Here is a 27,955-nt window from a genome sequence, read left to right on the forward strand (position 1 = left end):
AGAGAGACAGAGAGACAGAGAGACAGAGAGAGACAGAGAGAGACAGAGAGAGAGAGAGAGAGAGAGAGAGACAGACAGAGAAGAGAGAGACAGAGAGAGACAGAGAGAGAGAGAGAGAGAGAGAGAGAGAGAGAGAGAGAGAGAGAGAGAGAGAGAGAGAGAGAGAGAGAGAGAGAGAGAGACCCTACCCCCAAGAGGAAAGAGGCAGTTTTATAATGGTACCTAGTCAAGGACTTGCGTCTTTTTTTTTTTGGGGGGGGGGTGAGGGTTACTTGCTATGGCGGCGAAAAGTAAACCCACCCAACTAATTTGAACAAGTGTGGGGAGGTGGCGGGAGGGGGGGGAGGGGGGGAGGAGGGAACCAGAGAACCGGCATTGGTGCAATAATGGCTCGGGCAACAGCCAAGGTCAGCACAGAGGAAGAAGCTAAATCCGTCCTTCCTTACACGCACCGGCGCACACACACCACACAAACATTGTCCCCTCCCCACCTTTGCCCGGGTTGGTGCGGGGCACCCAGACCCCGGCATGGCCCTGGCACTGCCCCAGTTCTCCCCAGCGGCCAGACTGCTGAACTGGCCCAATCTCTACAGCCCGCCTCCCAGTGGCCACCAAGCCGGCCCCGGAACACCTGAGGCTGCGGAGGGCGAGGGAAAAGATCCCCCGATACCCGCGCTTTGCTCTTCCTACAGATCGGGTGAGGTGAACCAGGAACTGGAGAGGTGGCGGTTCAGAGGGCAGAGGGGTCGCCATCCGCCGAGGCTGGCCAGACAGTGCTGGGGACGCGAAGCAGACACCTGAGGGGAAATCTCAGCGCGTGGAGTAGTAGGGCCTGGTGCGCGGATGGGGGTGGGGAGAGGCCTAAGTGCGGGGACCTCCGCCCCTTCTCCTTCTCTGGGGTCACTCCAGTGGCGCTCTGCCAGAAAGCTCTGGGTGGGTGGGTGGGCTGGCAGCGGAGGGAAGGTTTGTTTCGTCCCCAGGGGAGGAGAACTGAACCGCCACAAAAAAGCGGTCTTCTTGTTCCTCCCTCGGTCATTTTCCCCTTCCCCCCTGCTTAATCTGGCAAGGTGTGAGGTCAGTTTCCCACCGCCACGCTGCTCCTCCCCCCGCTTCCAAATCCCCACAGCAGGCGCGCGATGAGATTTCTCCCGAGACCCTCCTTCGGGAAGCCGGACACTTGCGACGCTTTAGAATGCGAGGTCCAATGCACACACACGCCAGTGCGCCCGCTGGCTCTGCCTCAGTTTCCTCGCATGAAGGACCCTTTTTCCTTCTGGCGGATTTTCCTTGGTGTGGTCAGATCGGGGGTGGAAAAAAGGAAAGACGCCCCCCTTACCCTAGAATGGGAACTTTAGAAACCTGAATGGGGAAGGGGGCAAACTGTTTCTAAATTGGGGGGCACACCTCTCGGCCAAGAAAAAGAAACAGCCGCTTGCTCCTGCCTCCAGCAGACGCCCCCGAGCCTGAGCTCTTTACAAGGTGGTAGCCGCCGCCAAGAGGGAGGTCTCCCAGACCCCCTTGGCAGCCTCCCCTTCCCCTTGCAACCTGTCATAATTGCTTTGGACCATATTGCATTTTTTTTCTCCTCCCTTCACAAAGAAGCTTAATCCTTGCCAGGAGGCTGTGAAGCTGGCGGTGGATTGGGGGGAGGGCGAGGGTTGGGGTGAAGGGCAGCAACTGATAACTTTGGCGTTCAATAGAACTTTCAAAGCGGAGCCAACACCCCCAGCCCTCCTAGAGGACAATGGCCTGCAGCCCCCCCAGGTGGGACAGGCTGGCTTAGGGATCTGGGAAGGAGGTGTGTGGGGTGGGCTCCGGGGCTGCCGTGTCAGCGGCGGGCGGGGGCCGGGGGGAGGAGACGGGCAGAGAGTTCACGCGATCCCTCCGGTTTCTACTGGAATTTGAGACTTTCTTTAAAACTCTCGACTGGACGGGCCTCCTCCTACTCCCTCCCTCGGGTTAGAGACAGCTTCAAAGGTGGACCCGGGGCTTTTGTGTTTCCTCCGCTTTTTTCTCTTCCTTTCTCTTGTCCCCTCCCTTCCTCCCTCCCTTTCTCCCTCCCTCTCTTTGACGTCCCCAGCAGAGACGGGCCTCTGGGGGCCAACTGGAGAAAGCTCTCACTGTTTCCTTTCTTGTTTTTTGAGGTGAGACCTGTCTGGGAGGGGCAGGGAAGGGGGGAGGGGGAGGGGAGGAGAGACGGCTGAGGAGGAACATACAGAGTAGAGTAAAAGGTGCAGTCAAGGGTGGTATGTCAGTAACCCCATCCCCACCCCCTGCCCCCAGACCCCTGGGTCCCGGGACTGGCCAGGGTAGAATTGGGAAGGACACAGGTTTCTTTCCGAAGTCTCTTGTCTCCCCTTTCTTCGCTCTTTTCTTTTCCCGGTGTCATCATTGTAGTATCCCTCACGCCCTGGGGAACGTGCCTGATAAGCATATTTATTAATTTTTAAAAATGATAATCACATAATGTTTTAAGGTTTGCCGAGAGCTTTACCTCTCATTTGATAACTGGAATAACAGTAAGTGTGTTTAATTTCTCCTTCCCAGGAAATTTCGAGGAGACACTCATTAATTCACACACCAGACAATTGTAATGTGCTCACTCTGTGCAGGCTCTGGGAATAGAGATGACAGAGCCCCCTGCCTGAAGGGAGCTTACACTGGGGATGAGGAGCTAGGGAATAAGCATAACACAAGGAAGGATGTGATAGGGCAAAAGCAGCATCTGAACAAAGTGTTCTGAGCAGAATTTGAGGAGGGAACAGATCGTCCAAGAAAGCTGTACTAAGGATGTGGAACCTGAGCGGGATACAGAAGGAAGAAGGAAGATGAGAAGGGGGTTGGTTTCAAGTAGAGGGGCCAGCCAGGCCAATTGCACAGAGAGAGTAAGAAGATGGCGCCATGTTAAACTTCTAGCTAAAACTCCGGCCTTCTGTACATCCATACCTTAAATGACAGCATTGTGAATGAAGGCTGGAAAGGGAGGCTGGAGCCAGACTGTGGAGGATTTTTAATTTTAGGCTAAGAGATCTATACTTAATTTTACAGAATTGGGGCTTCTCTAACTTTTTCCACTCCAGATCCCTTTTCATCTTAAAAGTTTTTATGTGACCCCAGGTATAGGTATATAAAATAGATACACAAATTAAACATTTACTGATAACAAATCACAATGAGTTAAGAGAACTACAGTTTAAGAAACTGGGTGACATGGAAACAGCAAGATTTCTGATGGATGTGGCTCTTTTCAACAATAAGATGATTCAAGCCAGGTCTTGTGATGAGGAGAGCCTTTTGCCCCCAGAGAGAGGACTGTGGGAACTGAGTGTGGATCACAACATAGCAATTCCACTTTTGTTGTTGTTTGCTTGAATTTTATTTTCTTTCTCATTTTTCCTTTTGATCAGATTCTTCTTGTGCAGCAAGGTAATTGTATAGATATGTATGTCTATATTGGTTTTACATATATTTTGTTATGTTTAACATCTATATTGGACTACTTGCCATCTAGGGGAGGGGATGGAGGGAAGGACGGGAAATTGGAATACAAGGGTTTGCAAGGGTCAGTGGTGAAAAATTATCCTTGCATATGTTTTGAAAATAAAAAGCTTCAATTAAAAAAAGAGAAACTGGGTGATAGATAAAAGGAATAATGAAACGGGAAAATGACATGGTAGATGTGGGCTTTACAAAGATTAGTTTGATAACTCTTTAAAGATTAGAGAGGAGAAAGGCATTGGCTTGGATAGACTAATTATGAAGCTATTATAATACTCCAGGTCACAAATATAATGAGGTCATGAATTAAAGAGGTGGCAAATACAAGTGGAAAGAAGGGGATAAGTGCAAGAGGTACAAAAGGAGAGTGTAATAAATTCAAATCACTGAAGATGGAATTTCAGTTACTGTGATCAGTTTTTGAGGTTTGCTTTATTTCTGAATGAAGGCTGTCATATGTTCCTAGAATACTTTGAACATTTTTCTAGATGATTCTGTATCTAACGAAAAGGCATCCTTGCTTGGTGTTGCCTTAAGATGTTAGGTAGAAGGCAAATTTGTTGCAATGGATTTGTTTGTCTTTCTTTTTCTTACCAACAAAGGAAGAAAGTTATTAAGGAGAAAAGAATATATTTTTGATAGTTAAACCCCTCCCCCCACTGTTTAAAAAAAAAAAGCCAAGAAGACGGAGCCAAGACTGGGGTGGACAAAGCAGGTATCTTCATAAAGCATTACATATGGGGTAGAGCCATATGTAGAGCCTTCAAGGAGACTTTTTAATACAATCTTTTGCGAAAGTGCTGGAACTCTGTCTTCCCAGAAATCAGTTGGAGTCAGGATCACCAAAAGTCTTCATTCTTGGTCTCTTGAGGTCACCATCAGGGGATTAGATCTAGTAATCTCCACACCACCCTCCTCTCTCAACCCCCACGAGAGAATGCCTCAATTTCCTCCTCCTACTCCCCCCATACACTTCCTCCTCTTTGTCCTACCAATCAAGTCAGCACAGAACAGCTGGGGAGGGTCAACCTTCAAACAAGTTAATATGGAACTGTCCAATTGGCAATTAGTCTCAGGTGCTCCATTATCCAAGTGCATTGCTCAGTTCTAGCCCTTTACATCTCCCGCTTTCTTTTGTTTTAGACCACAGGTGGTCACGCCATCCCTGACTTTTCAGGGAGGTGAGAACCCCAAAAAGGAGGTGATCAGCCCCCCCCTGACTTCTCAGGAGGGGAGATGAAAGCACTGAAAAGGAGATAATCATGCCCTCCCTGACATCTCAGGAAGGGAGATGAGAAGCACCAAAGGGAAGTGGGGATTGCTAGGAATTTCTGGGTTGAAGGGCATTATTAGAGACAAGTATGCACAAACCCATCAGCATGGGAGTTATTACACAAGCACATAGCAATAACGCAGAGGCTATTAGTGATGACTCTCCCCACAGTCAGTGCAGACTCAATGTGGTATAACAAACATGAATTGTACGTGCAAGTAGTGATATAACAAACAATATAAATCAACATGGCGTTGTAAAAGATTTCCAGAAGTCCTAGAAGGAGGGTATGTAAACACCAGACACACATACCCCTTCTTCAGCAACCAAGAGATAGTCCAAAACCAATCTATTGTCCATTGCTTCACGTGTTAGGGAATCCAATGATCCCCACAAGGTTTTGAAGTCCCACATCAGTCTTTTTCTATGTTAGGGAATCCAATGATCCCTACAGGTTTTGAAGTCCTGCAACAGTCTTATGATGTCTCAGAGAATCCAATGATTCCTGAGGATTTTCAAGTCCAACAATTCTTGATGTCCATGAGTCAAACGCCATAACTGCCAGGTTCTTTCAGTGGTGGGCACAGTCAGCAACGGAACCACCTGATGTTTCTTGGGTCTTCTCCTTAGTTTCAAGGGTCTTCTCTGTCTCTCTCTGTTGGACAAGGCGAATATGGCTCATTGGCACCCATCTGATTCCTTCTCCATCTGTGGAGATACAAGCAAACCCTCTCCCCCAGGCAGTTAACCTATCTGGCTCTTCCATTCACCACTTTCTGGGTCTCTCCACATCACCTGGTGATTATCTAAGGACAGTGGAGCTGCTCGCACTGGACACTGCCCTTCTGGTGGGTTATAAAACCTGTCTGCCGGAGCCAGTGCATCTTTGTCAAAAACTTAAAAATTAATGGTATAGAGAACTAAATTTAGAAGTTCTCTGGGGTTACCCATGGCTCCCCCTTTCTTTTGTTTTTGAAGGAGTGTCTTAATATCCCTGTTTCTTCTCTCTACTATTGCTTGCCCTTGAGGATTAAAGGGTATGCCAGTGGTATATAAAATCTTATACTGTGCACAAAAGTGTGCAAAATGTTTAGACGTATATGCAGGCCCATTGTCTGTTTTTATTGCTTGTGGCACACCCATAATTGCAAATGCTTGTATAAGGAATTCAGTGACCTGGGCTATCTCTTTTGCTGCTGGCATTGCAAATATGAATCCTGAAAAGGTGTCTACCGATGTGGATAAAAGATAGACGACCAAAAGATTTATAATGGGTCACATCCATTTGCCAAATTTCATTAGGTCTCAAACCACGAGGGTCCTTCCCTGGAGCATGGAAAGGAAGGCAAGCTGTACAGGCTTTTACTATGCTCCTAGCTTCTTCTCATTATTCCAAATTGTAAATGTAAAGCTCGGGCAGCCTGATGATATTTAGAATGAGATTCTTGTGCTTCTTGAAATAAAGGAGTACTGGCCAACATGGTTAGAAGGCTATCTGCCTTTGAATTTCCATCAAAAATAGGATCTGGAAGTCCACTATGGGAATGGATATGCAAAATATAAATCTTACCTGGATGCTTTCTCACTTGCTCTTAAAGTTCTTTAAAGAGCTGATATATATTGGAGGCTACAAATTTTATTTGGGCTGTGGCAATTCTTTGTACCACACCTACTGAATGGGCCGAATCAGATATTATATTTATGTCTCCTTGATAATAAGCAAGAGCTAGAATGATTGCATAAAATTTATTCTGCTGAGTGGACTGAAAAGAAGTTCTGATTACTCTCTTTATGGTTAAGTCACGAGAGTACACAGCGCAAATATTATGTTTGGATGCATCTGTAAAGATAGTTGGTCCTTTAAGAGGAACTTTAGAAACCTTTTCTTTAAGAATCCATCACCAATTATGTAATAGTCTGGTTATCTTTAATGGAGACCCGTGTGTAAAATTTGGAGCCATGGTTAATAAAAGATGCCACTCTGGGATGGTTTCACAGCACACATTAACTTGTGCATTAGTATAAAAGGTGTATATCTTGTCAGGTCTTATCCCAGATAATTGTACTGCTCGTTTAATGGCCTTTAATAAAATTCTAGCCACAAGCACTGGGTAAGGAATAAGGCTTTGTTCTGGTTGTGCTGGGAGGTTCACCCACTCTATCACACTGTCTCCTTGATGAAGGACTGCTGTGGGTGCCTCTTGTGTAGCAAAAACTGATATTTCCAAGGGTTTTTGAGTGACTCTTTCAACCACATTGGATAAAGCTAGTTCAACTTGTCTCAAAGCCTTTTGAGCTTCTTTTGTAAGGTGGCACGGTGAGTTTAAAGCACTGTCTCCCCTTAAAATGTCATATAATGGTTGCAATTGACAGGTAGTGAAGCCTAACATGGGACGCATCCATTGGATATCTCCTATCAATTTCTGGAAGTCATTTAAGGTGTTTAGCTTCTCTGTTCTTAAGGAGAGTTTCTGTGCTGTAAGCACCTTAGGTTATACTTCATATCCTAAATATTGAAAAGGATCATGTCTTTGAATCTTTTCTGAAGCTATGTGCAATTTGTAGTTCCTTAGTGTTTCTATGGTTTTTTTGTAGACATGCTTCTAACATTTGTTCCTCAGGTGCACATCCCAATATATCATCCATATAATGTAACAACATTACTTTTGGAAATGCTTTTCTTACTGGAGTAAGAGCAGCAGCAACATACATTTGACACATAGTCGGGCTGTTTTTCATTCCCTGTGGCAAAACTGTCCATGCATATCTTTTATAAACTCAGCTAAGTTAACGCTGAGCACTGAAAAGGCAAATCTTTTCATATCCTCCTTATCTAGAAGGATAGAATAGAAACAATCCTTAATGTCTATAACTCAAAGAGATCATTCTCTTGGCAACTGAGCAGGAGATGGAAGTCCAGGTTGAAGAGTTCCCATAGTTTCCATCTGTTCATTTTCCTTTCTTAAATCAGTCAACATCCTCCATTTTCCAGATTTCTTTTTTACAACAAATACTGGGGTATTCCAAGGACTTAGAGAAGGTTGTAAGTGTCCTTGGTCAAGTTGCTCCTGTACTACATAGGCCTGAATTTTATCATTACCTAAGGGCCACTGTTCTATCCTCACTGGTGTATCAGTTTTCCATTGGATAGGAACAGGTGAAAGTGTTGGTAGGCCTTCAACAGCAGCCCTGCCTAAAAAACTGAAGTACTCATTTTTAACCCTAATTGTTGTAAAATGTCTCTTCTCCACAGATTGATGGGGATTTTTTCAACTATAAAAGGAGTAAAAACTCCTGTTTCACTTTCAAATATCCATCTCAAAGGGGTAGCACTAACTTCAGCTACTATTGATCCTCCTACCCCAGACATGTAGGTGTTTGCCTCAATCTTTGGCCAGTGACTGGGCCAGTTGGCACCTCTAATGACTGTGCGATCTGCACCTGTGTCCACCAGTCCTTCTAATGGTATGCCATTTATATAGATGGTGAGCAGAGATCGGTCAGCTGTCACAGCTGCTGTTCAGTATAAATCCATGGGTTTTGCTGCTTGGAGTCAGAACATGGGTGACTGTCACCAGGTTGCTTATTAGGGGTCTGTATCAATAAACCCAATGCTACTATTTCCCCTGGTTGATAAGTCACACATTGTCTACCTGTGTTAGTGACTGGGATATTATCTACACATTCCCCAGTTTCCCACATCAGTGTATGGATGGACACTGTTTTGTAAGCACTCTTAGGAAGTGAAATGGTCAAGCCTACTGTGCCTGGAGGCAAGGGATCCATAGGCTGGAGAGAACAGATTTCACCTCTCCAGGGGGTATCTCAGTTGTCCCAGCTGCATACAACTCTCCTCCCTAATTGTAGTCCCTTTCTCCCATCATGTTGCTTCCTGGCTGACTGATTGTGTAATCCCTTTCTCCCATCAGATGGTTTCCTGGCTGATTGGTCATGTCTGGGTATTGGACTTGGAGGCACTCTGTGGGTGTGGCATCGGCTGCCATCATGCCCCAAGTGTTTTTTGCCTTGGGCCTTGGAGCTGGGCCCCTCATCCCATTTCCCTGAATCAGTCTACACTCTGAGGCCCAATGGAGTCCTCTGTTGCATTTTGGACATGGGGTTTTGGGTCTTGTTCTCCCAGCCTGTTTTTTTACTCTGTCTCTGTGCCAACATTGAGCTTTCAGATGCCCTATTTACCGCATTGAAAGCATTGACAAGTCTCTCTGGAAGTCCCTTGTCAAAAGGGATCCTGTCTTCCCATGTTGGGATCTTGGGAAGTCTGCACCATAGCCTGGCTATAAAAGGTATTTGTGTCCACTGTGGCACAGCATCTTATAATCTCCTCTAAAGGAGCATCCCTATGTAGTCCTAGTATAATCCTTCTACAAACCTCATTGACATTTTATTTAGCAAGTTGCCTTACCAAGTGTCTGTTACTATATTTTCATCATTATTCTATGTGACAGCTGTCTGCAAATGTACCACAAAATCAGCAAAGGGTTCATTTGGTCCTTGTACAGTTTTTGTGAAGGTCTCACCCTTGTCGTTTTTACTGGGAGAGAAGCCTATGCTTTGATAGCAGCAGCAGAAATTTGCTCAAATGCTGTTATGGAGTAATTAATCTGTACTGAAGCTTCTGCATAAGAACCTACACCTGTTAATAGGTCACAGGTGATTGAAGTATTAACTCCACTTTGACTATTTTGTTGGGCTTGAATTTTACATAGCTCACTATATTCAGAAAGCCACAACAAGTTTTGTCCAGGTTCTAAGCACAACTTTGCAATGATTTTCCAGTCACTAGGGGTTAAAGTTTCATAAGCCAAATTCTGTAGTAACATCTTAACATAAGCTGCAAGAGAATGCAAACTTTTTTCAGGTCTTTAAGGATGTTCATATCAAAAGGAGTGTATCTTCTACTTTCTTGGCCTGCAGAATTATACTGTTGAATCATGGGGAAAATTTGAAGTTTGAAATCATTATCTATTTCTTTTCCATTTTTAGCAGCTTCAAAAATATCTGAGCAATCACCAACTCCTATAACTAGATTACAAAAAGAAGGGGATTTTTTCCTTCTCCTACAACTTGCTCGATAGTTTAAGTCTAATTGAACTACGTTGTATATATAAAATACCTCTGCGGAAATTGAACAAGGCCCATTTTTTGTGTAAAATTCTTTCAGTTGAAGTCCCACTAGCTTCCAGTTATCTACAGTTAGTTTTTCTTCCTCTAAGAACCAAGGGGACGTGCGTTTTAATGCACCCAAGAGTTTATCAATCTATAGCCAGGTTACAAGTAAACTCTTCTCCTCAATTATCTTAATTATACTCTCTATAGCACCACTCCTGGGAGGGGCTGGAGCTGAGGTTGGAGCAGGGTCGGCTGAGGCCAAGGGAATATTTATAGCTAACATCTGCCCCATTTCAGCTATAAGAGATTGCTGGTTTAGCCCTTAACAAGGTAAATTCCTTATTTGTCTATTAAAATACTCATCTAATCTCCTGGTTAGTCCTCCTGGAGGACTTCAGTGAAGGTAGGGTGCCTGCCCCATGTTGGGCGCCAACTGCTGGAACTCTGTCTTCCCAGAAATCAGCTGGAGTCAGGATCACCAAAAGTCTTCATTCTTGGTCTCTTGAGGTCACCATCAGGGGATTAGATCTAGTATCTCCACACCACCCTCCTCTCTCAACCCCCAGGAGAGAATGCCTCAATTTCCTCCTCCTACTCTCCCCACACATGTCACTTCCCCCTCTTTGTCCTACCTAGTCAGCACAAAACAGCTGGGGAAGGTCAACCTTCAAACAAGTTAATATGGAACTGTCCAATTGGCAATTAGTCTCACGTGCTTCATTATCCAAGTGCATTTGCTCACTTCTAACCCTTTACACGAAAGGACATTTTTTTAATGTCAGAAACTCTTATGGTAATAATCTTAGAATGGTAAGATGGTAAGCTTATTGTAATAAATTACAAGTGTGATTATGATTAATTATTTTAAAAGCTGATTTTTACTTAACACCTTGAAATTCATAAAGCACAATATATAAGTTAATCATATTTGAGCTACATGTCTTATATCTTTGTGAAGAAGGTTATATCTCTCATATATGTCTATGAGGAAGATGCTACAGGTATTATCCCTTGGGAAAATAACTAGGGAGCAGTTTTCAAAACTTGCTGAGGATGCACAGATGTTTTCTCCTAATCCTATAAATAGATGTAGAGATTCAGAGGCAGATAGCTTGCCAAGATCAGAATAAAGGACCAGGATACTCTAGAGAGAAAAAGACAATATATGGAAGGGGAAAACAAGAGCCAGCTAACTATATCTGAGTGTTATAACTTTTACTTTCCTATAAAATTTTGAGGAAGCAAACTTAGATTTGATGAAAGAAAAAAATTCCTAACAATTACAGAGACAAAGACACAGAGAGACATGCAGAAAGCGTGGAAGTTCTAGAGCCAACCTCCACTATTTCTCCAAGCAGAGATCTTGGAATTGCACACTAGTGATGATACCTAAGCAAATGTCTAAGCAATATTATTGAATGTCTACTGTATGCACAAAAGTGAACTAAACCACAGAGTAAGACACAGAAATAAATAAAACAGTGCATAATGTTGAGGAACATAGCTTCTGTTGGAGAGAGAGAAGATATAGTCATATTATATATGACTATAAAGTGATCCTATATAGCTTCTCTGTGCTGGGAGAAGTTCAGAAGACATCATCATGGACTGAAGGGGTCAAGAAAAACTTCCTCGTGGGAAGGAGAATCCAGCTGTTTCTTGAAGAATACTTTTTAATGAATGGATTTCCATAAACACATAAAAAAGGAGAGGAGTAAGAAAGACCTACTAGGAGAAATAGTGTCAGGAACAAAGATTTGGGAGCAGAATTCTGGAGTAAGTATTCCCCAGTGGCTACCATGAAGGTTTTATGAAGGTGAGTAGGGAGAGAAAAGTAGGCTATATTCAATCCTGGAGGATTTTAAGTGCCAGACTAAGGACTTTGATCCTCCTGGAGGTTCTCTTATATGTAAGAGGTCAAAATAGGTCAAAGAACCTTTGCAAAAGGGCAAGATTCTTTGAATCTGTGTCTTTAACATGTTGGGCAATGAGGAAGATTTTTGAGCAGGGATACTGATATCCAGATGAAAGTATTTTTTTTTTTAAAGATGAATCTGATAATAGTGTACACATTAGCATGGACAGGATGAGGCTGCAGTGGCCGTGGTTATGAAGTCATTGAGATAAGTGGCTAGGAGGTGGAGGATGGTCAATTTTAGTCATGGCAGAGAGGCCTTCTTATAGTCCAGTGCCTTTCTCACCAACCCCATGCTGCCCATACTGTGTATGGTATCTTGAGGATAAGATGAGATAATGGATCTTTAAATGCTCTGTAGAATGTAAAGCACTATACACATGTTTTATTAACAGCAAAAACAATGATTGGGTGGGTGAGAATAGCTAAGGCTATGAGCATATCACTGGGCTGTTTTGGAGTGTTAGAATCATTCTAACAAGCTGTCCACATTTGGCAAACATTTAAATCCCAATTAGTTTTTGGTCTAGTGGAGAGACAGTGAAGAAAAAGCACAGGATTTTGAGCCAGAGAAACTGGTTTTGAATTTTGATTCTGATTTTCCTAATGGTATGATCACGGGCCAATCGATTTCCCTCTTCTGGCTTGAGACAATTGAGAGCTGAGACAAGTGGATCTCTAGCTTTTTGGTTCTATCACTCCTTTACGTACTTTTTCGCTCCTTCATACTCTTAAAAATTATCGAGGGTCCCCTAAAACGTTTGTTTATGTGTCTTATATCAATGTTTATTTTATTAGAAATTAAAATGTCCCAGCGTTGTGAGAATAGTTTTGTCATCATTGATTTCCTGAAAGAGTCTGAAGGATCGTCTGGTAGTTACCAGGCCACACTTTCAGAAGTACCGGACTAAACAGCAGAGCTAAATCCTATAAACTAGGTCCCTGTTCTTCCTCTTTCCTTTTCACTCTTCTGTGCCTAATGTCATGGGCACTCAGACATTTTTTTCCTGATTAGATAGTACCCAAGATTTCACCGACTCTGCCTATGACTACTACAGAGTGAATGGGCTCTGCTACAGGGTTCTTGTATCCAGTGTGTTTTCTTCCAGTGACTGGCTGGTGAAAATAGCCAAGGCTATGAGCATCTCACTGGACCGTCTTGGTCTCATTCAAACCACCAGTGCTACTTCTCAGAGCAATTCCTTCTCCTTTCCGGGTATTCTCTGGGGAACAGGTTGCCCCCTTTCCCAGCACAATTCTACCAGTGTTGAAATGTCCTTTTCAAAACTGTCCCTCTTATCCCCTTATGTTTTTTTGTCTCTAGTAAAAAAAAAATCCTAGTCAGGAGTCTGCCAGTAGGTCACTGGGGCCTAACCACATACTGAAGCTACAGGTGTGTAACTGACTGTTACCAGGTGCCATGACAGCAAATTTGGACCAATCTGTGATTAGACTTTTGAATAATTATTATACCATACTCACACAGGTATGTGATCATGTCCCCATTATTGAAAAGTTGGATTCCCTTGCCTTACATCATTCTCCATTTTCTTTTCCCCCCACCCTTTTCTGGAGCCAAACCTGGTCGCTGGTTAATATTTAGACTCTGTTAGGTAAGCTTCCCTCCTTCCAATGTCCCTCAGCAGAGTCCAGGAAGCCTTGAGGGGGTTGGGGGGAGGCAGGAGGAATGTGTGATAGGCAAAGGGAAGCAGTGAAGTGAGACTGGGTTAGATCGAAAACCCCACTGCGCAGGCCTAGGTCCTGACTCAGGCCCGAGGCCAAGGTGAGCAGAGGAAGCCGGGAGGGAGCCAAGAAAGAAGTGTCTGGACAGCTGGCCTGAGTGACCTTCCTCCTGGCCAAAAGAATCAGAGACCAGGTGGGAATATTCTGAAAGAGGTAGGTTCTTCCCAGAGCTCTGGCTTGGCGACTCTGGGGTGGCAACTGCCCTTCGTCGATTACTCCTTTGGTGACTTTACTTATATGTGTCTAAGGGAATATACTCTAGGAGGGTAAACTAGGTGCCTTCACCTAATAGCTCCCAGATCCCCTTTGGGTGGAATGGGGATGGCTGAAGGTGGGGAATAGGGACTAAGGACTGACTCGGGCTCCCCCCTTCCATGGGAATGTTTGCTTCCCCCAACTCCCTGCCAACCACCTGGCTTCTGTCAGAAGCCAGACAAGGGAGAAACGACCAATTTGTCCTCTCCATTTAGCCAGCTAGAGAGTTTCCTTCCCATGAGGAAGGAAGGAAGGGAGGGAAGGAGGAGCTGTTGCCAAAGACAGAAGCAGAAATGAGAGAAAGTCTTACCCAGGCATGGGAAGACCCACTTAGCGACCAGGTGGTGGATTCTGGGGAAAGGGAAGGATTACCCCTTAGTGCTCAGGAGCCTCCCCCCTCACCTCCCTCTGGGGGAAAAAAAATGTTGCTTTTCATTCTGGTAATGACCTTGACAGGATAGAGGCCCCAGCGGCAGACAGCAGGGGGAGCCCTGACTCTCCAGTGCAAAAGGGACTCAAGCCAAGTAAGGCTTGAGAGATGTGTGGTCTCTTCCTCAAAGGGGGACATCATCAGGTTCCTAGGTTTGGGAGAGGAAAATTAGACCGTCTCCACTGTAACTTTGCCCCTTACCTAAGCAGGAACTGCACATGAGGGGCCCATGGGATTGGAAGAAGATGGTCCTCAGGGCTCTCCCCTATAATTGGGAATCAGGGCAGTGAGGGGCTGGGGTGGGACAGGGGAGGTCAGAAGGGATCCTCGGCTTCACTTGACATTTCCATCAGAATCACTGCCCTTAACCTTTTGTCTGTGTCTGTATCTCTGAGGTCACCTAGGGTGGTGTCCATTTTTGATTGTCCAGTTAAGTTCTTATCTTTGTCCAAGTCTCCCATTCCCAGCCATCTCCCCACTACTTTTAAACAACTCTATTTTGGGCTTTCTATCCCTCATCCTCTTCTGTCAGTTTTAAGCCTAGTCCTTCCCTCTTTGGCCTTGAAATGAGGGTCCCCTGAGACAGCCTAGGAACCCATCCCTTATCTCGAAGGAGATTTTTTTTTAAAAACCAAAATAACTCCAACAAGGAAGGCAGATGGATTGCCCAGCCCTTCTATACCTCCCCTTCGCCATTTCTCTGATGCTATCCCCGTCCTCCCTCTCTCTCTCTCTCTCTCTCTCTCTCTCTCTCTCTCTCTCTCTCTCTCTCTCTCTCTCTCTCTCTCTCTCTCTCCTTCCTCCTACCTCCTACTCCCCCCCCCCCCACCAGGAAGAAGAAGCAGGAGGAGTTGTCTCCTCCTTGCTGCTGTTGCTACTGCTGCTGCTGATCTGCCAGGAAGTTGTCGTGGCAACGGGAGGCGGGGAGGAGATGCACCGAGGGATGGAGGTCTGTGTCACCGCTGCTGCTGCTGCACCTCAGCCCCAAGCCCAGGGGCCTTGAATTAAAGGTACCGCAAAAACCCCCCTTCCCTACTTCCATCCTTTACCTTCATCCCCTCAGCCCCCGCCCCCAACCCCCACCCCTCCCTTCCCTCCCACTTACGCTTCTATTGAGAGAGAAATGTACTCCCCCGACCTTCCTCTTTCCCTCCTGCCACCACCCTGGCTCCCAGTTATCCTTCTCACTCCAGGCGCAGACTGCCCTCCGGGTGCCAGCCTCTCCCAGCCCCAGAGGAGCTCCCTGCTTCCATTACAGAGATGGTTTTCAGGAAAGGGAAGAAGGTGGTGGAGAAGGTCCTTGGGGTGGGGTAGGGGAAAGGATTAATGCCAGGTCGCTGATGATAGAAGGCGGTCTAGTTCTCACATATAGGCCAGGATATGTGCATGTGGGTGTTTGGGTTTTTCCAGGGCTGAGGTAGAAGGGGAAGAGGGAGATATATCCTCCCAGACTCCTAGGCAGAAGGCCACCTATTTCTGATACAAGCTCGGATTCGGAGCACAGCAAGGATAGAATGGAGAGAAATGGGAGGCAAAGACTGAGAGACTGCTCATCTTAAAATAAAGATAGTGTATTGCCCATTCCCAGAGTCATCTCCCCTTTCCTAAAGGTTATATTTACCTACCCTCTTCCAAGGGCTGCATCTGTTCTCCTAAACGTTTTTCTCCTTCCTGTTTATATGGATCAGGTTTTTCCTTTCTTTCCCCAGGCTTCCTCTGTACATTTCCACACACACATTCCTCTAGCTTCCCTCACCCCAGGATTACAGCCACCCTCACAAACCACCCAATTCTCCCCATCTCATTCATCCCCTGCCTAACTCCTCCCCTCTCTCATTGGCTACACCCTGTCCCCTAATCATGGCTCTAGACTCTTCTGGGTCTTCTCCACCAAATCTTCTAGGAGACATTCCCCCACCGTCCTGGAACTAGACACCCTAATACTTGCCATAAAGCACCCCAAGACCCCTTCCTCAGATCCTGGGTTTCCTGGACAACAGCTGCTATCATCTATGACTGATTGTGGGCAGCCGTTATTCCAGGCAACAGTGGGTGATGTTGAGATAGACAAGTGGGCACAGGGTGAAAGGGAAGAAGTTTGGAAAACTTGGAAATCTGAGCTCCTGGCCAACCCATGACCTAACTGAGCTACTATTAAGTTCACTCCTGGCACATGGGACAAAGGATGCGCAAAGAGCTTTCCTTAGCTTTGCCTCAGTTTCTCCAAGTTTTTTGTTTGTTTGTTTTTGTTTTTTGTTGTTTTTTTTTTTTGGTGAGCCTTTGGTGGCAACCCATGTTTTTGGGGGTTTTTTTGTGTCTAAAAAGGATAAAAAGGGAGCTATTCTTATGGCCTGGCATTAAATGTGCTGTGCCTAGTTTGGGTTTGGGGTTTTTTTTTGTTTTGTTTTGTTTTGTTTTTTTGGAGACCACCCAATCCTCAGTGTATATAAGGGGATATGAAGAAAGGAAAAACATCTTTGATAAGTAATAGGGCCTTCCCCACTCACTTAAGCTCTCAGATCTTCAATTATGTGGGTTGAACATCCTAGGACTCTGAGACTTTCATCTTCCCTTAATTCCCCTCCCCTCCCCTCCCCCGTGAGACTCTGAAACATCTCTAGCCTCTGAGTCTGTTTACTGCCCCCTCCACCTTGTGCCCTGGGGCATAAAAACTGAAAGGTGGTTCCTCGGTAGTGCTGCCCATCCTGGAGAGCTCCTTGGAGAGGTGGGGCAGGAGAGGGACCCTCCAGGTGTTTGGGGGAGAAATACACTGGCTCTTCCCTTCAGCCTTATCTGGGGTCCAGGTGCACCTGGCATCCTAGGACAGGCCTCGTCCAGGCCTGGAATTGTCCATTTCTTTGTAAGGAGACCATGTGCGTGTGAGTGATGGAGGGTGTGTGTGCACATGTATGTACGTGTGTGTGAGAGAGGAAAAACTGACAGTCAGATGGACAGACCGTCCACCGTGGGAATTCTGCTTTGTCATGATGCTGAGCTAATTCTCCTCTTGTTCTGAAATGGTTAGAGCCAGCAGCAAAGCAGGGGTGGAAGCAAGCTCAGCTCAGGCATAAACTCCAATGGAGAGTGCACACACACACACACACACACACACACACACACACACACACACACACTCCCTCCCTCCCTCCCTCCCTCTCTGCTCAGGCCCAGACACATGCTATCAGCTGGGGGTGGGGGAGCCTGGAGGGTGTGTATGGAGGAAATCAGCCAGTCAGCCAGCCAGCCAGCTGCCCTGCCTGACAGCCAGATACCGGCTCCCCAGCATCAGGGGACCAATTCAAACCCAGAGATCATCCCTGAACGCTAGAAGGAACCAGGGAAAATGGGTGAGAGGGGGCTGGGGGCTCGGAAAAGATACAAAGCCGTTTAGCAGAGGCTAGCCGCCCCCTCTCCTGACTCCTACCCAAACACCCACCCCCAATCTGGCTTTTTTCCTGTTATTTTTATTTTTATTTTTACTCTGGAAAAGCCAGTGCCCATTTCCCAAGAGGGACAGACAGCCGTTATTTAGGTGGATGAATGAAGGGAGGCCGGTGGATTTGTGTGTGATCTCCCCCACCCCTCCCTACGATCTACGACCCAGGACACACGGCTATCCAGGGCTCTGAAGCTTCCCGGGAGGAGGTAGGTAGCACATTTTCCTTCTCTCGTCCACTGTGGGACACCTGCAGCCAGGCAGCAAGGCCCATTCCTGTGTGTGTGGAAGAAAGGAGTTGGCCCTGCAGACTCCCCAGCGTGATTGAATCAAGTGGGGGGTAGTGGGAGAATGATTGGTTGCTCCTTGTTGTGGAGGAAGGACTTCTGGATGGGCCGATTCCTTGAAATAGACTGACTTGTGTCTGGATTCGGCCATCTGACTAAGAAAGGGGCAGCGTGGAGGGGAGCTTAGGGCCCGGCGATCTCCGGCGGGGCCATGAGAGATGTGTCCCTCTATCTAGATGGGACGAAACTATTTGCTTTGTCTTGCCTTCTTTTAGGAATGAATGGGGTCATTGGGATATGGGAATGGTTGAAAAGTGCTAGCATCTTTGTTGTACAATCTGAAACTTAACATCCCTGCTCCCCACCGCCAGCCCCCAGGGGCAGCCCCAGGCCGGGAGCAGCCCGAGCTTGTCTTGTTGCCCTAGGTTTGGCGTTTCAGCTCCCACCTTATCAGCTGTTCCAGGCCACCCACAAAGAGTTAAGTCAGCACTGTGCTAGGCCAGGGCCGGCGGAGGAATGAGGTTTTTAGAAGGGTGAGGCTTCAGGCCCTGACCCCATTGCTACTTGTTGCAGTGGAGAGCCTGAAGTACATTAAGTGGGTGGGGGCTGAACACACACTTAGGCCTGGGAAGGTCTCCAGGGCACCTCTGCCCTACCCCGTCCTTTCCCTCACCCTCTTCTTCGTACACTCCTCCTCCCCGTGACCTGCCCAGTAGGCACGGTGCCCACTCCCTGTCTGGTCTCCAGTTCGCTGTCAACTTGGGAATATCTGGAGAGCTGGGGAAAGGGGATTCGGGGACAAAGGAAGCTATGTGTGCTGAAGGGATAGAGATTTAGTAAGTACCGGCACTGTACTAGGTACTAGAGAACTCTGTGAGAGAGGAGGTACATGTGTGTGTGAGAGAGACAGAGGGAGGGGGACAGAGAGACAGAGACAGAAAGAGACAGAGAGACAAAGAGACAGAGACAGAGAGAGTAAAAGGGGAGAGAGACAGAGACAGAGAGAGAGACGGAGAGACAGAGAGAGACAGAGAGACAGAGACAGAGAGAGAGAGAGAGAGAGAGAGAGAGAGAGAGAGAGAGAGAGAGAGAGACAGAGAGAGAGAGAGAGAGACAGAGAGAGACAGAGACAGAGACAGAGACAGAGACAGAGACAGAGAGAGTAAAAGGGGAGAGAGACAGAGACAGAGAGAGACAGACAGAGAGAGTAAAAGGGGAGACAGAGAGAGACAGACAGAGAGAGTAAAAGGGGAGAGAGACAGAGACAGAGACAGAGAGAGAGACGGAGAGACAGAGAGAGAGACAGAGACAGAGACAGAGAGAGAGACGGAGAGACAGAGAGAGAGACAGAGACGGAGAGAGACGGGGAGAGAGAGAGAGAGAGAGAGAGAAACAGAGAGAGACAGAGAGAGACAGAGAGAGACAGAGAGACAGAACGGGGGGAGAAAGAGAGTAAGAGAGAGGGAGAGAGAACAGCGAGCACATGGAATGGATGGCTGAGTGGGTGGGTGCCATGGGCGTGGGTGGCGGCTGAAGAGAGTGTCAGTGGGGTGCGTGGGCGAATGCTGTGGTGTGATGGAGCTGTGCATCATTCTGTACCCCTGTGTGGTGGGTTATGCAACAGCGCAGGAGTCTTGCACTGAGGTACATGAGACAACCACACCAGCCTCCCAGGCAGCTGTCAACAAGCAGCAAGGGCTCCTGTGCGCCGGTGCCGCGCTGGGCCCTGGAGGAAGGGAAGGGCCTCCACAAAGTCCACCTTCTGCAGGGGCAGCCAACACTCCGTAACTGAGCGAGTGAGAGACGCGGGTGGGTGGGATGTGACTTCAGAGGGAAAGCACTAACACTCCGTCATGCTCACTTCATGTGTATGTAACGCACACCAGCGTGGGTATAGCATGTGCATTTATGTGCGTGGGTGAGAGTGGGTGTCCCTTGGACATGTGTGTGTGTTTATATAAAAACCAGGGCCAGGACAGCTCAAAATCCCTTCTTTCTGGCTCCGTCCCAGAGACGCCCCAGGCAGATGGATTTAGGGCATGGGGGGATCATCCCCACCAAGTCCTGGCCCCTCCCTCTCCCACAGCCGCAATCAGCACAGCTTGGGTAAGTGACACTATTACCAGCCACTAGTGCCGGCTATAAATAGGGGCCGCAGAGAGAGCATGGCACAGGGATGGAGAGAAGAGGCAGGGAGCACTATTGGGCAGAGCGGCCCCCTCAGCCCCGGGGCAGGACATATGTGGCCACACTCAAGTAGAAAGGGCACTTCATAGATTCCGAGGGGACATGGGGACCTTGGCTGTTTCCCGCATTCTCCTCCCCGCCCCCATCCTGCTGGAAAGCTGGTTACTAAACCTCCAGAGCAGTGGTGGCCAGGTAAAGGTCCAGGCGTCCTGGCCTGGGAATGGTCCTGTCTCTGGCCACTCCCCTCTCCTCACGGACTTCAGCGAAAATGGCCTGTTGGGCCCAGACCCGGCAGACGGGGGTGCACAGGGTCGGGATGGAAAAGGGAGGAAAAGAATGAGGTAAGAGGAAGCAGCTGGAGCGCTTTCCTCAAAACGGGGGAAAACAACAAACTCTGGATGAAAGCCGGAGACTGTGGCTTAGCTCTGCTTCGGGGGCATTTCTGGTGCTGGGCAAGAGAACACGGAGAGGGCATTGGTCAGCTGCCACCCCAGAACCACACGATGGGCCCGCCCCCACCGCCCAGGGCGCCATTTTGGAAACCTGTGACCTAGCTGGATTCCGTCTTTTTTTTTCAGGCATCCAAATGTTGCCAGTAACTTCAGGAAGGGGGGGAAAGAATGGAAGAGAGTGAAAGGGAAAATGGAGAAAAGATGGTGAAAGGAAAGGAAGGGAGAAAAAAGAGGGGGAGAGAAGAGGAAGAGGATGAGAAAGAGACAGGGCTCCGAGACAGACAGTGGGCACTGGCAGGAATAGCTCGGAGCAGAGCCGCTCCTAACCCCGACACTCCTGCCGACCTGTTCCCAACTTTCTCACCCCAGCACGGCCGGTTCCACGCCTAGCCTCACCCTGCTGACACCCCAAGGGGCTAGCAGGGCGTCCTGCACATGTGTGTGTGTGTGCCCCCAATTCTTCCCGGATATGCTGCTCCAGCATAGGAGCACCCCCCCCCTCCGGGAGGAAAGGTGAACTAGACAACAATAATAACTAAGGTGTTATACATACAGTGTGTGTGTGTGTGTGTGTGTGTGTGTGTGTGTGTGTGTGTGTGTGTGTGTGTGTGTGTGTGAGGGGGGGAGTTATACAGTATGAGTATCATTATCATCAATCTATCTGGCAGACTGGGAAGTTATCAATCATCCAATAAGCCTATTAAGTGCTTATTGTTGGAGGCTGGACTTACAAACGCAAAAGAGGGAGTCTTCTCCTTCAGGGACTTGCTTTCTCTTAGGGAATAGGAAGTTCCTGGAACAAGGTCATTAAGCTAGTTAAGTGTTGAACCCTGAGAGGGGGGTCTCCCAACTCTAAGACCTCCATTCCTTCTACCACACCTCCTCTAAGACCACCATTCATTCTATCACACCTCCAAGACCTCCACTCTTTCCACTACACCTCCCTCTAAGGTTCCTTCTAACTCTAAAATCCTAAAATTTGTGTTCCACTTAGCTTTTTGCCTGTAGTCATCTCAGAGCCCCTGATTTGGGCCTGTTCACTCCGTGGCAATACATTGACACCGCCCCCACCCCCCTCCCACCATATACCTCTTACAGTGAGACGATGGTGTGAGAGGATGAGGGGGAAGGAACCCGGGAGGCCCATGTGGGTGGGTCTTATCAAGGCAGTGTGGGGGCCTTGGAGGTTCTGGTTGCCATAGAGATGGGTGGGTGGCTTGAGGTAGCGCTAGGCTGGTGTCTCAGATAAGGAGGGAGGAGGGTGAAGATGGGGGTGAAGGCTAAAGGAGGAATACAGAGTCTGTGTCTGAGCTGGAGAGAGAAGCCGGACAGGAGAGCAAATTTCCTTCTAGGCCTCTCTTCCTGCCCGGAGTTTGCCCTTCAGCATCCTGGTTCTTTTTATTCACTGGTTGTTAGTGGGGGTTAGAGAGGAAGGGAATATGTATGGGTGGTGAGGGTGGGCACGGGCAAGGGCAGTCCAGCTGCTGGAGGTTATGTTAATTCATAAGATACTGAGCACGAGAAAAAAAAATGTGCCCATGTGTGTGCAAACAGGGCCAGCGCCCAAATCAGGCAAATCAGCTGGAGTGCGGCCACGTGGAATAATCAGTCAAATGCTAGTCAAGAAGATCTGGTTTTGAACCTCATCTCTTAACATTAGCTGTGACATTGGGCAAGTCAAACTCTGAATCTTAGTATTAGTATTAGTTATAAAATGAAAAGTATGTAGCAGCCACCTCACATTTGTAAAGCGTTGTAAACTTTAAATGGGTAAGTGGGTCACTAAACTTCTTTTTGAACCCCAGTTCCTCATCTTACGATCAGAATGATTGTAATCAGAATGATACTATCTACATCATCTGCCTCATTGAGAAAGTTGTAAGGATCAAATGAGATAATAATAGAGCTTTGTAAACCTCAAAACTCAGTTAGCTGTTTCTTATTCATGAGACATGGAAATTACCTGGGGAAAGGGTATGAAAATGGGCATGTCTGGTGTACAAACAAGACTCACCACATCTAGTTGCTCACCTGATATGGTGTAAGGGACTCGGAAAAGGTTTACCCTCCAGCATCTCCTTCACAAGTGCCCGGAGTCCCTAAAATCGAGTCATACCTATGAGTTACCAGCTGTGTTCCCCAAGTGCCTTCAAGCATGACTGGGGGTCTCCAAGAATCTTTCTGGGAGTCCGAGAGGTTAAAACTGTAGAGTTTCAATAATGCTAAGATATTTTAGTTCTGATGTGGTGAATATCAATAGATATGCAAACTAAAGCTTTTGTTTGTTTGTTTTGCTAGGGGAAAGTTTCTCATTACTTTTCAAGAATGCTTTTGGGTACTGAGACCAAAAAGTCTGAAAACCTGGTCCTTGGTTTTTAAGAGTACCCAATTAAAATGCGAATACTCCGGAAAGGGCAATTCATTAACCTATTAGGAACTATTAGCGGCTTAAGGGGAATAATTAATCCAATTATCTTCTCTATGGAGGGATTTGTTAAAGTCCTCCAATTTAGTACCCAAATTTCTGAGTTGGAAGGAACTTTGACCAACCAATCTCTAGTTCATCCAGCCCGTAACTGAAAAATAATTCCCCTTCTTAGTGGACATCTACATAGCGCTTTCAGCAGGCTTCAACCAAATTACCTCGCTTGATCATTTCAACCGCCTTCTGAGTTATGCATTTTATAGAGGCAGAAATGGAGGGTCAGAAAAATTAAGTTCAGGATCATACAGTGAAGAAGAAAGATGTCAGCGTCAGTCTTTTCTGACTCCAAATTTAACATTCTCCATCACGCCTCACACTGTCTACAGCAAACCTGGCAAATAGTTGTCTGGATTTGGATGGTCCCTCCAGACTGGAGGGACCCGCCTTCTCCTGAGAAAGCCCATTAGTTTGGGGAGTAGTTTCAGTCGTTAAAGAAATTTTTTTCTTATATCAAGCCTAAATCTGCCTCTTATTACCATGTAGCCAACTCTTTGGGGCCAAATGGAACTTTTAGTAATTCTTTCTTCTAATGATAGCATAGCAAGTATTTGGAAATGGCTCTCTTATGCCCCTGAACGTCCTATTCACCAAATAAGTATCTTGGGTTCCTTTAATTAATTCCCATGTGACATCGACTCAAAGATCTTCATTATTTCATTGTTTTCCTCTGGATTTTCTTATTTTAAATTTGACTTTAAATCCAACCTCAGACACTTATTAGCTGTATAACTTGGACAAATTAAGTTCCCTCAAATGTAAAATGGGGTTAATAATAATACTTACTTCTCAAAATTATAGAGAGGGCCACCTGATATAATATTTGTAAAGTATGAAACAAAGCATCTGGCACATAGTAAGCACTATAAGTATTATAATTTTTATTATTCTCAATTATAAAATAACAACAATAATAATAGCAGCACCGACTTCTCAAGATCAAATGAGATAATCTGCTTAATACCATTCTGGTACATAGTTAGGCACTATATAAAATTCAGCTCTTGTGATTATAGCCTTATTAATTTAATTAACTATAATTAATTATTAATTAATATAGCTTATTAATTTCCTTCCTAAAATATGGTACATAGTATGGCAGATACTATGGTGGCGAGGGGGTGCCATGATGCATAGAGCACTGGGCCTGGAGTCAAGAAACATCCTCCTGAATTCTAATCTGATCTCACTATTTGCCTCAGTTTCCTCATCCATAAAATGAGCTGGAAAAGGACATGGCAAACCCCTCCCAAATGGGGTCACAAAGAGTTGGACACAATTAAAAACAAGTAAACAAGAAGAGAACCTTGTAGATGTCATCTGATTGGGACTATCAGCACCTTGTTCCTGGAACTTTTATCAAATCAGCTATACCCCCAGATCTTTTGAAAACAAACTGTTAAATTAGCCATTCCTTCCCTCATGTAGTTATTTTCTTGTGTAGTCATTTCTGAAGCTCAAGTGCAAGGTATGATGTATACTTCTAAAATCTCATCATATTAGGGTCAGTCTTCTAGTGTGTTAAGATCCGTTTGTCTCCTGCCCCCTGTCACTTAGTGTGCCCACTATCTGTCCCACCTTTGTGTCACCTCCAGATGTGTTCAGGATACCTCGTTACCTTTACCCAAGTTACAGAGACAAATGCTAACTCTCACAAGCCCAGGCATAGACCCCGGGGGACCTCCACAGGAGAACTCTTTTTCCAAGTAGATGTGGAATGTTAAAGATGCTAATTTATATCTTAACACTCATTAATATTCATACTTAATGTCTCTTACTTCAATGAGACCTTGGTGAACAGTTAGGGTAGTGTGTGTGTGGGGGGAATTGATGCAGACCCAGAAGATGTAGGCTCAAATTCTGTTTCTGCCACTTTAAATTGTAGGAGTTTGAGGAAATCACTTTGCCTTTCTGGACTCTAGTTTCCTGATTTATAAAGTGAAAGTGAAAGTGGTTAGAGTAAATGCACTTTCAGCTCTAAATCCAGGTTCTGATGATAATCCTCAGATATTATGGGACCTTTCAGGGATTAAGATCCAGCAAAAGATTGTCTTTATGAGCAAAAGGGAGAAGTAATAAGTAGAGAGAAAGGGATAAATGGGAGTACATGTGGACCACATCATCCTAGAAGGAGGTCATGGGTGCTGAGGGGAAAAGGAAGGGAAAAACAGGAAGAATCATGAAGAAGGAGACAAAAATGGAGAAAGAGACACACTGAGACAGACATGCACACACACACACACACACACACACACACACACACAAAAGAGAGACAGAGAAAGGGAAAACTGAAAGGAGAGGAAGAGAGAGAGAGAGAGAGAGAGAGAGAGAGAGAGAGAGAGAGAGAGAGAGAGAGAGAGAGAGAGAGAGAGAGAGAGAGAGAGAGAGAGAGATCTTTCCTATTTCCTAATTTTGCCTTAATTTGAAACTTTGTGAGTATTTTTCTATATGAATGTGAACAAGAGCTTAAATGAAAGGGTAGGGACCAGTGGAAAGATCATAGATTTAGAACAAGCCCCTCCTATTATAGGGATGAAAACTGAGATTTAGGGAGGTTACTTGAATTGATTCAGGGAGGATTTGCCTGAGGTTACATTGACAGGAAGAGGCAAAGTTAAGATTTAAACCTAAATCTAGTGTTCATTCCAGCATTCTAATGTGGATCTTCCATCCCAAATCTCACATATTCAGTTGGAAGCATTTAGCACAGTCTAAGTAGCCTCAAAGTCACAAAGGTTTGCATCTATTCAGTGGGTGTAGGCTAAGTGCCAGAATGCCCTTAGCAGTGTGAGAGTTCTTTCCCCAGAGGTGGTAATTGACTGCAGGCTACTTACAGGTAGGCTTGGGGATGAGAGATGCTGGTGTTTCTGGACTGTCCCACAGAGATGATATTGGCCAGTCAAAAATGATTGTCGAGAAAACTTGGAAGAAGCCTCACAGTCCATAACCTGAATTAGTTCCTTGATGCAGCTGTAGAATGTCTCCTCTACCCTTATCGACTTCTCAGTCTATTCCCCAAGACATCTAGTCCAAACCTTCTCTTTCATCCCCAATGAGGATGGCCTTCTATCTCAATGAAGTAATCAAGGCTATTCAATGTGAGCTTCCTTAGCTTCTCTACACCATTTAGCAAACCTTTCCAACATGATCAGCCATCCTCTCTGGACTACTTTCTTCTACCCTATCACTTTGGTAAAAATATTTTCTTGGACCTCCAGGAGACTGCCCATCTGTAGGACCCTGGGCAATCACCTCCAGTCATCAAATGCAGCTACTGTTTCCCAGTCCTTAATTTTCTCCACAATGTTTTAAACTTTATCACCCTCTATTCAAATTATATACAACCTCCATGTATATACTTTCTCAAAACATTGTACTTTCACCATATTTTTGACTATTCTAGTTCCTCATCTTCTTAACCCCTTAGTAGGTGCAACTCCCAAAAGTTTACCTTTGGCTCTCATCTCTTCTCCATGAGACAATATTTATAAAACACTTAGCATAGTGTTTGGCATGCAGTAGGTACTTAATAAATGCTCATTCCCTCTTTACCCAGACTTCCCTTGCAGTCTTATTCACTCTCATGACTTTAGCTATGTTGGATGCAGACGGCTTCCAAATCTAACCTCTAGATCCATGTCTCTAGTCATCTCTGTCCACCTGTCCCACCAGCACCTCAAACTCCATGTAGCTATTCAGGACTGAGTTGTCAGCCTCTGTGTTTGAACCTGCTCCACTTTCCGACTTTACCATCTCTCTCTTGGGCTAAAGAGGCTGGATGGCATAATGGGTAGAGTGTCAGACTGAGAAAGATTTGAGTTGGAATCCTGCCTCTGACACTTCCCAGATGGATGATCCCTAGCACTCACTGAAACTTTTGGGATACCCTGTAGACAAGAAGCACTTTGCAAACCTTAAAGCGCTATATCAATGCTAGCTCCTGTTAGCTTTAACTCCTTTCCTCTTGCCTCTCATATTCAGTCATTTTCTAGGTCTTATTGAAGCTATGATTGAAATACATTTCAAGCCATTCCCTTCCTTCTGTTTTCCTTACCATTACTGTACTGCAGACCATTATAACTACCTGCCTGGGGGGGGGAACAGAACTCTTGGAAGAGCTCCACATTTCAAGCCATCCCAAATACCAGAATAATCCTTCTCATGCTTAGTAGCTTCCTATTGCCTAGCAGATAAATTCACATTTCCCTGCTTGACATGCATGATGATGATGATGATGATGATGATGATGATGATGATGATAGTTAAAATTTATATAGGGACAGTTAGGTGGTGCAGTGGAGGGAACACCAGGGGCCTGGACTCACAGAAACTTAAGCCTGAAAGTATACTTCATCTGATGAGGGTGTAGTCAATTTAATAGGTATTGATACCCGGCTAATACCTCCTAAGGCCCCATAGAAAATGAAGAAGATCTAGTCCTCTTTCTCCAGGAGTTTAATAATCTGATTAAGAAGGCAAGCTATTTACATATATGATTATTTTGTTGTGGGGTGCTCTTTGTCTTTCAGGAAAAAAAAAAAAAAGGAACCAGAGTAGTTTGGGAAGATTTCAGGAAGGAGTATGGGACTTAAGCTAGGCCTTAATGGATGCATCAGATCTGGGTGATCAGAGGGAAGGGAGGTAAGATGGATAATTACATAAGCAAAGAATTTTATAGGCAGAAATGAGCAGGACTTTTTGAGGGGACCAGAATGGAAGTGGCCTAGTAAGAACATAATAGTGGGAGGAAAGGTTGGCTAGACCCAGCTTCCTAGTCACTTGGGTCAAGGGATGGATATAGAAAAGTCTCCATGGCCAGAAGTGTAGGCGAGAATGTTCCCTACTTACCCATAGACCTCCTGTAATT

General features: G+C 45.9%; 1 protein-coding gene across 3 annotated transcripts in view; it reads left to right on the forward strand.

Moving 5' to 3' along the window:
* Window positions 1-13,444: 13,444 nt before the first annotated feature.
* Window positions 13,445-27,955, forward strand: part of DMTN (dematin actin binding protein) — a 40,630-nt gene continuing 26,119 nt past the window's right edge. The window contains exons 1-2 of one of the 3 annotated variants that reach the window (XM_074287474.1): window positions 13,445-13,712; window positions 15,077-15,254. The gene's annotated coding sequence lies outside the window, so the exon portion shown is untranslated. Of the gene's footprint in view, window positions 13,713-15,076; window positions 15,255-17,440; window positions 17,890-27,955 lie in introns of those variants that run through there. The other 2 variants (XM_074287475.1, XR_012486034.1) reach the window with 2 other exon arrangements.

This window comes from Sminthopsis crassicaudata, chromosome 2 (assembly GCF_048593235.1).
Source record: "Sminthopsis crassicaudata isolate SCR6 chromosome 2, ASM4859323v1, whole genome shotgun sequence".
Classification (NCBI taxonomy): Eukaryota; Metazoa; Chordata; class Mammalia; order Dasyuromorphia; family Dasyuridae; genus Sminthopsis; species Sminthopsis crassicaudata.